This window comes from Anabrus simplex, chromosome 1 (genome assembly GCF_040414725.1).
Source record: "Anabrus simplex isolate iqAnaSimp1 chromosome 1, ASM4041472v1, whole genome shotgun sequence".
Lineage (NCBI taxonomy): Eukaryota > Metazoa > Arthropoda > Insecta > Orthoptera > Tettigoniidae > Anabrus > Anabrus simplex.
In genome coordinates this window covers 888,448,391-888,467,286 of record NC_090265.1, presented here as the reverse complement: position 1 = coordinate 888,467,286, position 18,896 = coordinate 888,448,391, and positions in this window count along the sequence as shown.

Genomic DNA, 18,896 nt, shown 5'->3' with positions numbered 1-18,896 from the left:
TACGTTGCCATCAGAGGGAGGTACACTGTCTATTGATGCGACTGTTTTGGCACTCTTTACTACGATGTATGTTTCATTTGGTCTGAAATTGTAATCATATACTCCTGATGTGATGAACTACCAATCATATTGCTTGTGAATAAAATGATCTTGTCCTTGTGGATGTTGCAATTTTTTTTTCTGAAAGTGTATATAAAAAACTTATCATCATCATCAAATTTCCACTCCAGTTTCCCAGGTGTGGTTTACGAGCACTCTCCATTTTAGTCTATTCATGTAGCAATGCTCCTTCAATACTTCATCCTAGTTGATTCCTTTGGATGTGATATCTTCCTTCACTCGGTCCAGCCATCTCCTCCTAGGTCTTCCAACAGGTCTCTTTCCATTAATCTCAATATGCAACCATTGTTTTGCAATTTTTCTTTCTGTCATACATTTGACATGACCAAACTATCACAAACGTGCCCTAGTTATGGTCTCCTTCAGGGAGTGATTTATTCAAGCTTGTTCTCTAATCTTCTCATTTCTTACTTTGTCTTCCCTAGTCTTTTGAAGCATGCCTCTTAGAAACTTCATTTCTGAAGCCTTAAGTCTTTTGTCATCTTTTTTTGGTAGTTGTGCATGTTTCCAGCCCATAAGTCAATATAGGGACAAAGTATGTTCGAAACAGAGTTTGTTTTGATCTTAGTGGCACTTGTTTATTCCAAAGCAGATATCGAACTTGCTGATAGAATTAACTGGATTTCTGAATACGGTTAATTCAAGCTGTATTCTGTGTCACTTGACATTGTGCATCCAAGGTACTGATACTGGTTCACTGTTTCCAACTGTACACCCTCTAGCATTATGTTATCTTTACTTCTCTGTCTATTAACAGACATTGCAGCAGTTTCTGTAGCACTTACTTTCAGTCCACATTTTTTCAGATGATCATTCCAGACGTTCAGCCTTTCCTGGACTTCCATCTTGCTGTTTCCCCAAATAACTATATCATCTGCAAAAGCAAATGCTTTAAGATCCATGTTGGTGTTCTGCTTCACTTCTTTTATGATTTCATCCATGATGGTGATGAATAGTAATGTTGAAAGGGCACTGCCTTGTTGCACTCCTCTAGATGACTAGAACCAATCTGAATGTCCATTTCCTACTTGAACACAGCTGTAGCAGTCATCATAAAGCATTTCTATTCTCTGAATGAGTTCCATAGATACATTCTTCTTTTTTAAGACACTCCCTTATAGTTGTTCTAGGGACACTATCGAATGCTTTTTCGGTGTCTAGAAAAACAAATGTCAAGTTACGATCTTTCTCCCAGGGCTTTTCTAATATCATTTTCAGTATGAATATGAGGTCTATAGTTAATCTATCTTTCCTAAATCCATATTGTTCTTTAGTTGGGGTTCAATAATTTTCCTTAATCTTTTCTCAAGAATCTTCTCAAATATTTTAAAACCATGGGACACTAAGGTAATCCCTCTATAGTTGCTGCATGTTTTTGACTTCCTTTCTTGAACAGGGAACTATAACTCCCCTTTTACAGTCATCTGGTATTATTTTATCCTTTCATATTGCCCTTATCACCCTGTATAGCCATTGAATTCCTTATGGGCCAGCAGCTTTAATCACATCTGCACTTAATTCATCAAAGCCAGTAGCTCGTTCATCGCGCATACTTTTAAGGGGTGATTTTACTTCACTCCAAGTTGGTGGCATTTCTTCAGATATGTTATCACTGCAGCTTGACTGAATCTGTGGATTAGGACTGGAGTCCTTCTTTATACCATTGTATAAATTCTCAAAGTACAGTTTCATAATTTCTCTTATTTCTGTGTCTTCCCTATTGATGCTCCCATCTGGTTTCTGTAAAGATGTTATTTGCTCATAATTACTCCTGGTATTTCTAATAACACTCTACAGCAGTTTGGAATTTGCTTTACTATCTTCTTCCAATTTATTAGTAAAATCAATCCAAAAAATTTTTTTCTTCTGCTACTATTTGTTTCACTCGCAATCTACAGTCTTTGTATGTCTAGTGTAATCGACTCATTTTTTAATTCATCGTTTTCGTCTCCTTTCTGAATTACTTCATCTCAAGCCTTTCTTGCTTCATTTTTCTTCTGAACTGCACTCTTTACTTCATCATTCCACCAGGCTGTTTTTCTTTCCTTTCCTTTACTACTTGTTTTGCCACATCTACAGCAGTTCCAACAAGGCATTCTTCGAATTTGTTCCACTCTGTATTTCCTCCTTGTGTTCTGCCTGCAGGTATTTTGGAGGCCATTCTTTTTGTATACATCATTTTGTTTTCTACTTTTTTCAGTTCCCAGGTTTTAATTTTTTTGTTTTTTGTTTTTCCTTGGTGTGTGGATTTTTACATTTTTGATGATTGCTAGAAGTAGTCTGTGGTCACTATCTAAGCTCTCACATGGTACAACCTTAACATTACAAATAGTTTGACCAGTTTTTCTGTCAGATATTATGTAATCTATTAAGGATTTGGATTGTCTATCCCAACTATACCTTGTTATTTTGTGAAATGATTGTTTCTGAAACCAGGTGTTATTTATTTTTAAGCCATTTCTCACACAAAAATCTAGAAGTTGTTCACCTTCCTGAATCCTGGTACCAAAACCATGCAGGCCCAACACATTTTCATACCAAAGTCTGTCTGTTTCCACTTGTGCATTTAGATTACCCGTCACTAATACATTTTCCACTCCTTCAGTAGCTTCCTCCAGGTCAGATAGAAACTGCTCCTTTTCTTCTTCATCACATCCAGACTGTGGTGCATATACCTGTATGACTGTTAACATCTCCTTATTGAAGGAGACATCCAGTTTGATGATTCTGTCATTCACATACATCATTTCACTTACAGCATCTATATCTTCTCTCAATACAAATCTGACACCATTCCTAGTTTTGGTTTTGTTACCCATCCAATGAAGTTTATATCTTTTCCTCAGTTGTTTTACTCCTGTGCCTTTCCATTTTGTCTCACTTATTCCAAAGGTGCAAAGTTTCCTCCTCTCCATCAAATCCACCAGTTCCTCACATTTATTTGTCAATGTAAGGATGTTTAGTGTTCCAATCCTGCGTTTGATTTTCTTGATTTGGGATTTCTTCGCATAACATTGTAAAAGATCATCAGCCTTTCGGTCATCATACGTTACAAATGTTTGAGAAGATTTGTCAGTCTAGTATTTGTTTTTCTTTCTGAGGTTCGTTTTAGTTTTGAAAGCAATCCAAATTATTCTTCAGCTGGCATGCTAAGCCTAACACTGGAGAGGAGTTTCTGTTAGAGTTTTCTCCCTTAGCCTTTGGCAGTCCCCTGCCACTTCTACAAGGCAGCAGTGTTGGTATCCTCTTCTAATTAACCCCAGAGAGGATGGGTTGCCACATCCGCCATCTCTGCCATTCTGAAGGTTGCCTTCTCCGCCAAAGGTGCCGTTATGGACTTCACTCGTAACCCTGGACAAGGGCTGCCTCATCGGCAATCTCCACCATTTTGAAGTCCATCTCCTCTGGTGAAGATTCCATATAAGAAAATTTAATGGTCCAACAATATTGTCATATTGGGTGCTCCTCTCAATCATTACAAGATCAGATAACACTCCCCCTACTCCAACTCTGAGTTCTATCTCCTAGAAATGTAGCCACCCATTCAACCACTCCTCTCAACTAACTGAAGCTACTATCCAAGACTGGGATAATCTGCCCCAAAAGAAGTAGGAATCTTTGGTGCCAAATATGCCTCTCATGGTCAAGCTGATTCAGGCCTGAGGTGGCTATATGTGGTATGAATCTGCCAAACAAGGAATGATAATTTTGAGTTCAAAATCCCATATTACCAACTTTGTGCTTTTGTTGCATTTTCATAGTCAACTGCATGTTGTTTTTCTTTGCATATATGTATATATGTCATGTATAATGTATGTACATACACAACAAATTAAAATATATCAAATATATCAAAATACTTTGATTGCTACATGGCAAAATGAGTGCTTCTGTTCTTGACAGCAACAATCCTGGAAAGCCCTTTCAAATCTCAGTGAGTACTAGGCAGTAATGTGTGATAGCTCTGCCACCTGGGCAGCAGCACTTAAGATAATCTCTCATCCTAAAGAGTCAGTGGTACACTCCTGTTCCTATTGTAAAAAAAAAAAAAAAAGAAAGGTCAAATCATATTAAATTTTAGAGCATGATGTGTTATGGTACGATTTCTTTTATCACACTCTATAAGCTGTGTGCCTGATATACAGTATGATAATTACCTTCCTGAAAGCTGCAGGTAACAGCTAAATCTATTCTCAAGATTGTTGGTTTGCAGCTTCCCTGCTGGGACATGCTAGTAATGCTGAAAGTGCCTGTCATCAGTGTGCTATGGCTCAAATGAAGAGTTCTCCAACTGTCAAGCCATGATCAGAAATATTAAAGAAAAGTGAGGTGTCATTTGCATAACTGAAATCTGCTTCAAGAGGATTCCCGTGAAAAGCAAATTTTACACATTTCTTACATCCATACATCATCTTCATTTTCCAGCTCCAGTTTCCCAGGTGTGGTGTACAAGTGCTCACCACTTCTTCCTGTCAAAGTATAGTTTCTGTTCCTCTATATCTTCCCACTTGGCATTCCTCTTGCTGACCTCCGATTTCACTGTCTCCATCCATCGATTCCTTGGTCTCCCAACTGGCCTCTCCCCTTTCACTTCTCTGTCATAATTCCTTGCTGTTCTTGTTCTGTCCATCGTCATAACATGTCCAAAACATTGTAGCCTGCCTCTTCCTAAAAGCTCGGTAACAGGTATTTTGATGCCAGCCTCCTTCCTCTTTCCTTCATTTCTAATCTTGTCCTTCCTGGTCTTTTGGTTCATTGTTCTGATGAATTTAATTTCTGTTGACTGGATTTTACTATTTCCCTTCTTATGCAGAGTACATGTTTCAAGTCCATATGTGGGAATTGGAATGAAGTAGGTATGAAACATGGTCAGTTTTGCTTTCTGGGTATATTTTATCTTCCCAGAGTAGATTTCTCACTTGAAAATAAAATTGAGAAGATTTCTGAGTCCTATTAAGTATTTATTGGTTTAATGTGTTATCATTTGAAATTATTTTTCCAAGGTATTTGAAGTTAGAAACAGACTGTAATAGAGTTCCCTCCAGGAAAATGTTTAAGTCTGTGCCTTTCCTGGTGATAGTCATTTCAACAGCTTTTTTTTTTTTTTAGTCCATATTCTTTAAAATTCCCATTCCAGGGATTTAGTTTCCCCTGTACTTCTGCTTCATTTTCTCCCCAGATCAGAACATCACCTGCAAATGTTAGAGTGTTAGGCTCTTTGCAATGTTCTTTGTTGGATTTTGTGATCCAATCCATGTCAATGATGAACAGGACTGGTGACAAGGCACTTACCTGCTGGACTCCTCTTTTGGTTTCAAACCAATCTGATCTTCCATCCCCTATTTGGACATAGGTTAAGCACTTTTGATAGACCATCTTTACTTTATCAATCAAGATGTCTGGCACACCTATACCTTCTAGGCATTCCCAGATTATCTCTCTTAGGCATACTGTCATAGGCCTTCTCGATGTCCATAAAAACCATCACTAAGTTCCTAACATATTCCCAGTGCTTCTCTGTTATCATTCTGATGCAAATATCAGGTCTGTAGTGCTTCGGTTCTTCCTGAACCCATGTTTGTCCTCCTCCAATAATGGTTTAACTATATTCCTGATTCATTTTTTAATTATCTTCTCTAAAGTTTTAAGTGAGCGAGAAAGTAGAGTGATACCCCTACAATTTCTGCATTTCTTCCTGTCTCTCTTTTTATACAGGGGGATAATGATACCTTCCATCCAGTCCTCTGGTATGTTCTCTTTTCAGATGACAGAGACTCTATACAACCATTGTATGCCTTGTCCTCCAGCTGCCTTTATCATGTCAGCAGTAAGGTCATCAAATCCTAGGGACTTACCATTTCACATGTTCTTTATCTCAGACTCCACTTCTACTCATTTAGCTCGCGCTGTGCTCCATCACTTGCACTTAAGCTGAAGTTTTCTGTGATAATATTTTGAAGACTTTCTCCATTAAATAAAGTATTGAAGTATTTCTTCTCTGATGCCTTGATCTGTCTTCACCAGATTCCTGTCATCTGTCTCCCGTGGAAACCTGGCCAACATGTAACTTCATTTTAATGATTGTGTCACTCATATAATTGATGTCTGCCTGTACATCAACATCTTTGTGGAGAATGAATGCAATTCCATTTCTTGCTTCATTGGGGTTTCACTCCAGTACAATATATAACCATTTCGTAAGATTTTCTTTCCTGAACCTTTCCATTTTGTCTCACTCAACTCTACAATCCCAAGTGTGTGTCTGTCCATGAGGTCTACAATTTCTTCACATTTACCAGTAACAGTGAGGATATTGAGGGTTCCAATTCTGAGCTGTTTCTTCCTGTGTAATGCCGGTCTCTTCCTGCATCTCCGATTAGCTTCGGAATGTTGGCTGTCATAAGTTCGTGAGCTGCCTGAAGAATTGTTGTTGTGTCTGGTCATTTGAATACTTTTACATTTGAGGCATGTTTTGGTTTTGAAAGCAATGAACTCATCAACTCTGTTCAACTGACTTGCTAAGCCTAACACTGTAGATGATTTTCTGTCGGGGTAATCTCCCTTAGCCTTTGGTAGTCCCCTGCCACACCTGCAAGCAGCAGCATTTTAGTGAATTTGTGTGTCATTTCCTACACAAGGGCTTCACCAAGTGTCCTAAGGGAGAACTCCTCCGCCCTAAGTTTGTCAGGTTTGCTACTGGCCGCCCAACCTTTGGCCAGACAGCCACAGGTAGTACCGTCTACTGTTACATACATCCATGCATATATCTTAATTATAGATTGTTAAGCCTTTCAGCATTCATTCTGCAAGCCTCTGTGAATTTACTAAACACCTCCACAATCCTGTATTTGTAACTAGCTCAGGGGCCTCATTTAGTTCTCTACCTCTTATCCTTAAATCATTAGAAACTGACTTTAACCATTGTCATCTTTGTCTCCACTTTTCATGACCGAGTCCATTATTCTCGTATGTAACCTATCCTCCACCATTTGCCTCACATGACCCCATCACTGAAGCTGGTATAAGCGTACAGCTTCATCCATAGAGTTCCCTGGCACTAAAAGCCATACGCTATTTCATTACTAACTTAGCCTCTCTTCGAGAAATGTCCTGCTATTGTTTCCATCCATTTATACCAGCAATCATTCTCTCTGTGTTCATGTCTGTACTTCCAGTTTATGCATAAGTATTTCTGAATTCACCCAGCTTTCTCTCCCGTACAACAAAGTTGGTCTGAAAACAGACAGGTATGAAGATAGTTTCATGCAGGAGCTGACTTGTTCCTTACAGAATACTGTCGACCGTAATTGTGAGCTCATTGCAGAATCTTCGCTGCACCTTGATTCAATCTCACTTACTATAGTACCAAATTGGGAGAACACACATCTAAATACAGTGTGGCTTGAATGTATAATATAATAAAAATTAATACCCTGAGAAGTAATAGAGATAACCATTGCCTCTTTGGTTCTGCAAGTGGAGACTCTCTAAATGTTTCTTTACATACCTAATACACCGCGATATGTGCATCATTAGTGGTGCAACAGACATTGAATCTGTATTGCACTCCCCCCCTTTCAGAATGCTTGGTGTTGTGGCCTGATACTGAAAGTAACTGCCAGTTTCCCGAAGGCATCTTTGCCATTTCCTGATTGATATACAGGTGAGAAACATCGTCTCTTCGTCACAGTTGATACTCCAGCCGAAAACGATGTTGCACAAGCCTAACAGACAGCTAGTGGGACACGTACTGTGTTGCGCAGCTTTTGAGTTGCCTAATGTTCAAAGAAGAGAGAGACAGGTGGACACATCTTGCATTCCAGCTGTATGTTGGGATTTTTACTTAATTAAAAATTCACATATTAAATGCAGCATTCGAGCAGCTGTTGCAAATGTTACATCTGTAGTGCAACAAAACACATTGAGGAATACAGTTTCTACGTCTATTGCGCCATTAATGGTGTGTATATCAAGGTGTATTAGACATGTAAAAAACTCATTTGGAATTTCTCTACTTGTAGAAAGAAACCACCAATAATGATCTCTATTACTTCTCAACATATTTATTATATTATACATTCAAGCCGGATACCCTGTACTCGATCCACATGTTCCATTTTAGTATTCCCAAATTGACATTCAGTTCTCTTTAGTTTCATCCCTACTGACATTACTTTAGTATTGGAAATGGAAAATCTCATATTGTACTCACTGCACCTATTGTCACGTTTCTAGAATGCAGACTTTCAGCACAGTCTGCCATTAAGATTAAGTTGCCAGCATAGGCCAAACTGTTTCCCACATTTCCACTTAACTGAATTCTTCCCTGCTACTTTATATCTTTTAGCAGATGATCTGTGTTAACTATGAACAGCAAAAGTGAAATATTACAGCCTTGTCTAATCTTTGTAAGTACCTTGAATCAAGAACTCATTCTACCATCAACATTCACTGTAGCCCAATTGTCAGCATAAATTCCTGTCTATTCCTCTTGTATCATTTTTAGTTATCTGGCACATACTGGATATCTGACCCTGACATCCCCTTTGTGGTCTGAAACCCCCTACTGGTTTTAATCCAATTTACTCCCAACTATTGATTGCACCCTTCCTTTCATAATACCAATGAACACCTTGCCAGATATACTGATTACTGGAATACCTTGTTAGTTGTTGTAATCCTTCCTTTTCCCTTGCTTAGAGATAGGTGTAATTAGTGCTTCTGTCCAATCAGAAGGTACTTACTAACATTCCATGTTACTCTGTGAAGCCATTTCATCCCTGCCATCACACTATATTTCACCATTTCAGGTCTAAATTCAACTATTCCTGCTGCTTTATGACAGTAGAGTTTATTTACCATCCTTTCTACTTCCTCAAGCATAATTTCACTAACATGTAAAATTATTGCCCTCCTCCTCATGGGCTCTGTTGTTCATGATGTCAACAGACGATTTTCATTTAATGTTAAGAAAACGTTAACTATGAATTCACCTGAGTTACCCAATAGGATTCATTATCTTTTTCCATCCCTTTCTAAGATTTTTAAAAAAAATTCCTGACCATAAAGGCTTCCCTGCCGTTTGAGCAAGTCTTTCCAGGTCATTACCGAGATCTTCCCGTGACTTCTCCCAGGATTCAACAGTCAATTGTTTTGTTTCATTTCTTTCATCTGCTTTCAATCCCGTGTCTGCATCAGCCCTTGTTTGGGACCATTTCTGATATACCTCTTTCATCTACAAGCTGTTCTCACTTCATTGTTCCATCAACATGTTTGCTTTTTCCTATTTTTACACACAGTTGTTCCTAAGCATTCCTTTGCCATTTCTACTACAGTCTCCCTTTATTCCACCCATTCTCTTTCTATATCCCAAATCTGCTTACTGTCATTTGGAACTTTTTGCTAATCTTATCCATGGACTTCTGTCTACTCTATTGTAGACCTAGAGATAATTCACTACAGATCAGATAGTGATCTGTATCATCGAGAAGTTCCTGGAATACCCGCACATTTCCTGAATTCTAAGTCTGTTCACGCAGACAGTTCTTGTCCTAATTCCTCCAACTGCTAAATCTACCCAAGTCATCTCCTCATTTACGAGCCTAACCAAAATTATGTTGTGTGCAATAGTACTCCTGATGAACAGTCCTTCCCATTTTAACACTTGTTAAGAACACTTTCTAATCTATCTCTTCCTCATTATCTCCACGTACCTGAATATCATTAACTCCTAACACATTCGGATGCACACTCTTTGCTGACTCTGCCAGTTCTATTTTCCTTCTTGCATAAGCCCCATTGATATTGATGGCTCCCCACTGAATTCCATTTTGTTTGCCAAGTAGTTTCCAAGGACTCCCTCGTCTGTCAAATAGAAGTGGGACTGAGTTACTCCCATAGGTCTAAAGCTTGCTTAAAATCTTCTGAGCTGGTACATTCTGTGAAGCAGGATGCTGTGTCTTACTTAAACATAGTCACAGTGAGAATCTCTCCTATAGCAGGTAGGGACCATTGGTAGATTGTATAGTTCTAGCTGCCAGAAAAACAGGAGGGTCCTGGCTCGGAATATGTCAAATATGTCCACCCCTATTCCATAGCAGTGGGTATTCCGACTCTGAGGACCACTAACTTTGCCACTCAGCCGTTGTCCATGGTTCATGCACTAGCATCTGTCTACAGTAACTCTCACCATAAACCACACATTTGGACATAAGAGTTGGGGGTTATCCGAAAATTTGTGTAATGTAATACTGTTATGTAACAAAATGTGTGAGATTATGTTAGCTAGCAACCTTACTTCCAGAGCTGCGCAGGCCATGGATCTGTATAAAGAGAGCTGCACAACCATGGATCTTAATGTCATGGTCATTCTCCATCAGTACTTCAGATCACAGCCTGCATGGTTGCTAGGCAACATAGCATCACACATTTTATTGAAAGGTATTTCCCAGAGGGAAATACAATATAACATTTTTAAAAAATATTCATTATTTTCTGTTACTGAGAAAGAGTTTGAAGAAAATGTGCAGTTCTTGACTCCGTTCTACACTCTTGTTTGATCACAGGAAATGTAGTTTCATAGAACATGTTAGTTGCACAAGAGTTGTTGTTCAAGAGTACCTACGTGGGAAAACTATTCTGATGTTTAGTTTGGGAGCCACTCTCAGCAAACAACCACTTTCTTTGGGTTCACGCTTCTGATATCTGAGAACTTGGCAGCTGTTAATTTGACATGATGGAAACATTAGAGGTTATTTGCAGAGTCTGTTTGGTTAAGCTCAGCTGATTATGATTTTTAAAATATACACACTGTCAAAAATTAAAGTTTTGAAATTATTTGAGAGATGACATTCATAACTTTCAGATAATGACAAGTCCTTAAACATTACCTGGTTCACTCTGTTATTGTCTGCTATTATCACACAAATTTTAAGCCCTCATGTTACAACAGGCATGTGTAGGATATTAGATCTTTACCTGTGATATTTACAGGAATAAGGGATACAGTTTGCTTAAGTGAACTAAATAAAGAGGCACTAAAAATGCCACAACAGTTTTACTTCTGCTGATAATTTAAGCAAACCCACTGAGCACACCTCCAGTGTAGACTGTACTGTGTCATACATACCCAAACTTCCCATTAACTAAGCCATATCCCATTAACTAAGCCATATTGGTTATATCCTGCTTTTAAACTATAATAACTACTGAATGACTCCAAAATTATAAAAAATGCATACAGCATCATGAGAAGTGAATAATTTCTACCATGTTCTAACAGACAGAACTAAGTCTTGCTCTTCAGAAATATTTTCTGAGTTTTACCCCAAACATACCAGTACTGTTTGTAGATCCTTAACATCAACTGGAAACTACAAATTAATCAGTACTTTCTTTTTAAAAATGTAACATGCAAGGGTGAATTGAGTTTTAAGCCTAGTGCAGCTTTGTTTAGATTATTCCTTGAGACCCTCCAAAAAGAGGGAATGTTTATTCATGTTTCTGTATGATGAGCTGAAGAATCTTGGCTACTGTCTCATTGGCAGGTTTGCAAGACGGATGTGTTGTGGAGGCTGAATACAGCATGGATTAAGGATTAAGGATATTTCTGTTATGCAACCTTCTTTCATGCTAAGAAGTAGTTGTTACTACTTTGTGAAAGACTTGCCCATAAAAGAAGCCCTTTCTTCTTTTGAACAGTGTACGAGATGAGTGGAAAATATTTAAGTTCAAGAAAGTTAAGGCAAATTAAAAATCTGTAATTTAAAAGTACCAGAAACCACATATTAATGTAAAACTTCTGTGTGGGAGAAGGAAATATCCTGAAGTAGCAGATATATTTAAGATATGTTTCACTCTATCTTGTGGGAGTGCAGATGTAGAGAGAGTTTTCTTTGAGATGAGGCAAGATTTGACCAATGACAAAGCATCACCCATGTCAGCAGGAATATTAAATACAAGAATAAATATTCAGGATGATTTTAAAAATTACTGTTGTAAAACAAACCACAACTGATCTTAATCACAATGAAGCAACTGACATTGGCAAGACCTACTCACTCTTGTTACACACCTCATTCAGAAAAGAAAGAATGAGCATCAAATGAACTTGATGGAGAGGAAGAAAAGTGCATCAAAATTGAAAAAGTAAGTAAATAAAAAATGCAACTTAAATAGCCTACTGAAGAACTTTAAAAGATTTCAGGAAACTTCAAAAAAGCTAAAAGTGAGGACATTGCAACTAGTGACAAGCTTTTTGAAGAAGTAAAATTGAAGTTAAAGAAAGCTGTGAAATAAATGATTTTGGCAATAAAAAGTTTGCTCAGGGAATGAATGCTTCATGGATGATAACTTTACAACAAGAGGATAGATAGATAGATAGATAGATAGATAGATATTTATTTCAATAGACCTAATTAATTCCAATGAGCCAAAGACTCATTCAGAGGAATTGTACAATGAATAATATAAGATATTTAGATTTTAGTGAGATAAATAGGGGTGGTCTTGCACACCTAGTAGCAAGGTCAGTGAGTGTACAAATATAGCATCATGCAACATTTGGTTTAAAGTTACTATGAACATGAAAGTGACTAGGAAGCTTGTATATAAAGAAGTAGAATGTATGCAGAAGGACTTCGATGGATGTCTTATCTTAATACAAATATTTTCCAGAAAAAATAACAATTTTGGTTCATAATAAACTTTTCAGTTATTGATCTAATGTTCATATTACAGTACTTCTTTGTTATTGTATTATGGTAGTATTCTGATAAAAATTAGAAATGTAGGGCAAAGGGCAGATTGCTGTAAGAGGTGATGTAAATAGTGTGTTACTTTTTGTTTTATTTTAGAACAAATTTACTTAGTATATTAATATTGAGTGGCAGCCTTGAGTTCTGTACAGATTATTCACCCACAGGGCCGACAATGAGCTGCTGATAAGTTTTTCCTTCCTCTGCCAAGTATGACTGATGTTATTTATTAAGTGACTTAAAGTGTTCTTTTTCCTGAATTTCCTCCATTATGACTTTGATACTGCTCCTTGTATGATTCTTTCAATAAATGTAAACATCACTTATATTTTTTCTTAACTAGCAGTACCAATTCTAAAATACTTAGATACCATATTCATAATAGGATATACGGTACTGCAGTTGATTTCCATGAGAAAGACTTTGGTAGAAGAAGATGGTGCACCCTGAAGATAATCTCTTGCTCTAAACAGACAGTGGTACAACCCACGAGTCTGTTGTAAAAGGTCCGATCACATTAAATTTTCAAATGTAATATTTTATGTAAGTAGATATCAAAAAAAAAAAAAAATTACCTGTTTTTCAACTCACAACCTTTTGCCCTATAAAATGTCACCTATAAAGCAAGTAAGTTAAAAATAATTATACCCACCAAGTTTTCACCACCTCCATCATAATGTCTAGTGATCCTTCAGAACAATACTTCCAAGGATTTCAATTCAGGAAGAAATAAACAGTAGTTTGTATATGCCTAAATGTGTTTATTCATGGCTAAATAAAGGACCTCAAATCTGTATCACATGTTCTTTTTTGTGCATGTGTGTGTTTTTGTGCAGTCCATATAGGATTACTTATCAATGTTAAAAACAAGTTTTACAGTAGGCTAGTCCTCATAACTTCCTACTCTTTGCAATAAAATGCTGAAAACATTGATTGCTTAATTCTGTGTAGTTATTTACCTACATATCTATCTGTATAAAATTGGATGTTGGTATGTTTGAAGCTAATAGACTCAAAAACTACTGGACCAATTTTGCTGAAATTTTCACAGTTTGTTCTTATTACATCTGAGAGGGATTATGAAGTGGTTTGAATGAAATCTGATTGGTGGTTCGGCACTAAGGGGTGAAAAATAAAAATAGGGGAAGATAGAAAAACCGCAAGACAAGTCTGATCAGCGGGTTGCGTACCCAACAGTATGTGAAGATTATGATGTGTTCCTTAAAACTTATTTCTGCTTTCATTTGGAAAAATTACTGTAGGGGAAAGAAAACCCTAGCACCCCTAAAGGAAGGGGGTGAAACTTAAAAATCCAAAAATGATGATATTAGTGATGAATTCATAGTCTTTGGCGTAGCTGAGATGAACTGTGACACTCTGAATGCCGTTTAAGTCAAAGTTCATTCCCAATCGGTATGGTAAACATATTATTACTTACTGTTTGGGAAAGAAAACTGTAGGGTAAGACACACATACGGGCGGGATCGTACAACTGAAGATGTTACAGACATTTTAAAAAATGGTATTTGGAATCTTCTTTCAAAATAAACACATTTTTTTTATTTTTGAAAAATCCATAAACTATATTATCGGTATTACATGTTCATAAAATTATTGAAATGGGCAGGATAAACAATATGACTATGACAGGCATATCAAGATGAGTTATCTGACCTATTTATAAGGAATGCTATGGAGCAGCACACGGGTCCACTAGTTGACTATATATTTCAAAACATTCTAAACCATTTTCTTTACTTTACAACACGCCACAAACACATACCTCATCTATACACTACCACTGATATCATAACATTTGTGGCTGATAACCTAGATGTTAGGGCCCTTTAAACAACAAGCATCATCATAATATCACAACATTCCAAACTACTCATTACTAACAGAAATAACAACTTCTTTTGATTTGAAACACTCAAAGCGGAATGTTCATAGTCACTTTAAATAGAAGGTTGCATGATACTGTTTTTGTACACTCAGTCACCTTGCTACTAGGTGTGCAAGACCACCCCTATTTAATTCACAAAAATCTAAATATTGTAAGTTCTGAACTCCAGAATATTGCTGACATCGCAAAGAAAATTATCATCAACATCAAATTCTATAGCTTTTATATGCAGCATAAGGCATCGACAAGCTTTTGCCGTCAGATGCTGTTCTGTGTTGTGGCCTTGATCTGTAGCCAAGTTTTCTGTGCCTCTTTACTCATTTCTTTCATACAGCTTTTCATCCATATTATCTTTGGTCTGCCTCTGCATCTGGTGCCCTGTAGATTCAATTCTAGCCCTTGTTTGTCAGATGGTGGTGGTGGTGGTGATTATTGTTTTAAGAGGAAGTACAACTGGGCAACCATCCTCAATATAACACTAATCAGAGAGAAAAAATGGAAGGGGTCCGACACTTCGAAAAATGAAGGTATCGGCCAAAGGAAGACAAGGGCCACGAAGGGCGTGAAAATTAAAGACTCCCTAGCCCTCGCAAACCTAATAGCGTCGGGGTCGGAAAAGAACAAGAGTTGACCAAGAGAGGTCGGATAGGATAGATGAAAGTGAGGAGCCTGTCGTAAGTAAGTGGAAGCAATGCCAGGACTCGGCTAAGGGCCCCGTGGTCACCAACCCACGCTCCAAAGTTCAGAGCCCCTGGGGCCCCTTTTAGTCGCCTCTTACGACAGGCAGGCAGGGGATACTGTGGGTGTTATTCTACCGCCCCCACCCACAGGGGGATTGTTTGTCAGAGAGATTTGTGTTGCTTCTTAGTGTGCGCCTGATCCACATTCATTTCCTGCATCGCACTTCAGTGTTGATGGCAGTTTGTCTTGTCCTTCTCCACAGATCTGCATTTGAAATAACATGCAGCTACCATATCGTCAGGATGTTATTCAGACATCTGTTTACAAAAGTCATAAGGTTGCCCCTGGTTAGTTCCCATGTTTCACAACCATACAGTCTGACAGGCTTAAGTTTGAATGTTCACAATTCTGTATTAATAAGGAGCTTCCTTGATTTCCATACAGGTTACATTATTGCAAAGTGCCTTTTGTCTTACTGATTCTATTCTTAGCACTATCTGTAGTCTAAATCTTCTAACTGATTTGTTGGTCCACACTGTGTAACTCTGTTTTCCTTCAGTGTTATTTCATCACAAGATCAAGCACCATTAGGTGCAGAATCAGTGACAACAAACATACTTATTTTCAACTAGGTGACTGAGATGGGTTCAGACAGCGATCCTTGATTCTGGACCTGACAAGTGCAGTGACATACACGTTTCTTAAAATGTTGCTAATTTCCTGCGGAATTCTGATCATTTCCTACAGGATTCTAAACGTTTCCACATCTTTGTAGACTTTAAAGCCCTGTTTAAAGTCAATGACGAGTGGAGTTCTGTGGATTTTTCCATGATGATTTGCAAGGATATTAATCTGGTCCATACATAAGCGGCCTTCTCTGAAACCTCTTTGATCCCTTGTCAGCTTTTGGAACACATGCTGCTTAATGTATTTTAGGACCACTCTGAAGGACCTTAATTGGGATGGAAAACTGACTGTTGTCTTGCCACTTGTTTCAGTTAGTGGGATTTCCTTTCCTAGGCAGCTTGATCAGCAGAACTTTCTTCCAGTCCATAGGTAGATTTTTGTGGTTTCACTGAATATTGGAAGCAGGATATCTGCAGAAATTCCACATTGGTCTTCACTGGATCAGTAGTAATGTTAACTAACCATAGAGCTTTACTATTTTAAATTTGTTCGATGGCCTTGATAATGGAAAATTCTAAGTTCCCATGGAGGGTTTTAGATATTTTTCACCAATAGAGCATGTCAAAAACAGATCAGATGTAAGGCTTTTCAGACGTTTACTCTATTGACCAGCATTTCGTCTTGATGAGTCTAGTGTCAGACCTAAGACAAAACACTGGTTAATAGAGCAAACGCCTGAAAAGCCTTACATCTGATCTGTGGCCTTGATAATGTCAAGAAATCCTGCTGGACCACCTCATTATTAAGTTTGGAGAGTTGTAGTTTGTCCTTCCCTTTCTGGCAAGGGGGCCAAGTTCCAGCAGTCTTTAGTTGGATAGTAGCTGTCACCAGGTGATGGTCATTCCCCACATCTGCTCCTCTCTTGTTTCTTCCAACGAATATAGGTACTTTCGGTTTTACTGGCGGTGGCATGATTTGATTCCCCATATTGTGGTATGGGGAACCCAAGTCATTTTAAATCCTTGTGTGGAGAAATGATGCCACAGTCCATTGCTGTATAGTTTGACAGGTCAGTCGGCACTGTCATTTCTTCTACCGATGTTGTGCCTTCACATGGTGATGTTCTGCAGTTGCCCACTCTAGCATTCAGATCTCCCTTCATGATAATCCCTTTTCTTCACTTTGCACAGGGTTCAGTGCAGCATGCAGCACAACTGATGTTTTCCTCTTTTCTCTCATTTTTGTCAGTGCGTAGCACTTCACCATGATGACCAGTCTTATTCTGGGTGAAAACTAAGCCACTATGGCGTTTTGCTGAGACTGGATAAAACTCTAGCAGGCTCTTTCTTGTTTTGATTGTAAGCAAAAATCCAACTCCCTTGCTGCACTGCTCTCTCCCTGAGAATAGCAGTGTTTCCCCATCCTCAGTCCTCAGAACTCACTTCACCGAATCCGTTGTATATAGTCTCACTTAGGCCCAGAATGACTAGTTCAAACCTCCTATGTCTCTTGTTACCTCCGTGAGTCTTCCTAGATGCCACATTGTCCACACATTCCATATTCCAACTTGAGAAGTTTCCGTTTTCATGTTGAAAGTTATCTCTTTATTATCCATTTGGTTTCTGTTTGTTCCTGTTTTAGTAATAATGTTTTTTTAGTTGTGCAGGTTATTAAGCCATAGCACCCAAAGCCATATGGAGGGGTTGCCTCCTGTAGCATCAAAACCTCCTTATTTTCTTTTATGTTCCTTTCTAAAGTCTGAAAATCGCTGTCCCCTCAACATGGAGCTGCAACTAAAGAGGGTTCCTACTATCAATCACCTCAAGAGTCCATCAGTTATACTGTACTAGTAGGCTAAATAATGAACAATAACCTACTATCACCTCAACAGTCCATCATAATCTACTATCTCCTCAACATGATCATGCTAAGCATAAAGGCAGTAACTACTTAAATTTGAAAAGTGAGAAAATTAAGATCATAATCAGCTTTGTACCCCTTTCTACTTACCATATGGATGATGTTTAAATTAACTATTAAAAAAGCAGGAAGATTTAGTTTTTGACACAGCTATTTACTAGAATGATTACCAACAGTAAAATGAGCAAAGTAGCAATGTGCAGACACTGCTTTCTTACACTGAAACCAGTTCTTAACGTTTTCTGTGAATGTTGAGCACAGAATGAAACTACAACACTGAAATGCAGACTTCTGCAGATACTGGTTTCTTACAGTACATTCTTTATTTACTTTTTGTCATTGTAGATATCAAAAAAATTGCAAAGGCACAAACTGATTTTCCCTTACATTTTGAATAAAAGAATCACACTACTGCTTTTTAATGTTGTATTATAATGCAGAACATCGAGACAATTCCAACATTACAAAAAATTCCATACCGTACTTTTTTCTACAAACACTGCTCACTTCCTTGGCAGAGCAGAATAGTTCATCATTTTTAATACTTTTAAATGAAAGCAATAACCAAGTATCAAAACAGCAGGTTATCAGCTGTGTTGTAATAGTAAATAATTAACAATAACCTCCTATCACAACATCCATCAGTTATAGCACTTCCAAGTAATGAACTACTATCACAAAAGTCCATCACTTACGGTACAGCACTTTCAAATAAGGAGCAATAACCTATTATCACAACATCCATCAGTTAAAGCAGTTTCAAGCAATTAACAATAACCTAGTAACACAAAAGTCCATCAGTTACAACACTTTCAAATAAGGAACAATAACCTACTATCACAACATCCATCAGTTAAAGCACTTTCAAGCAATGAACAATCACCTAC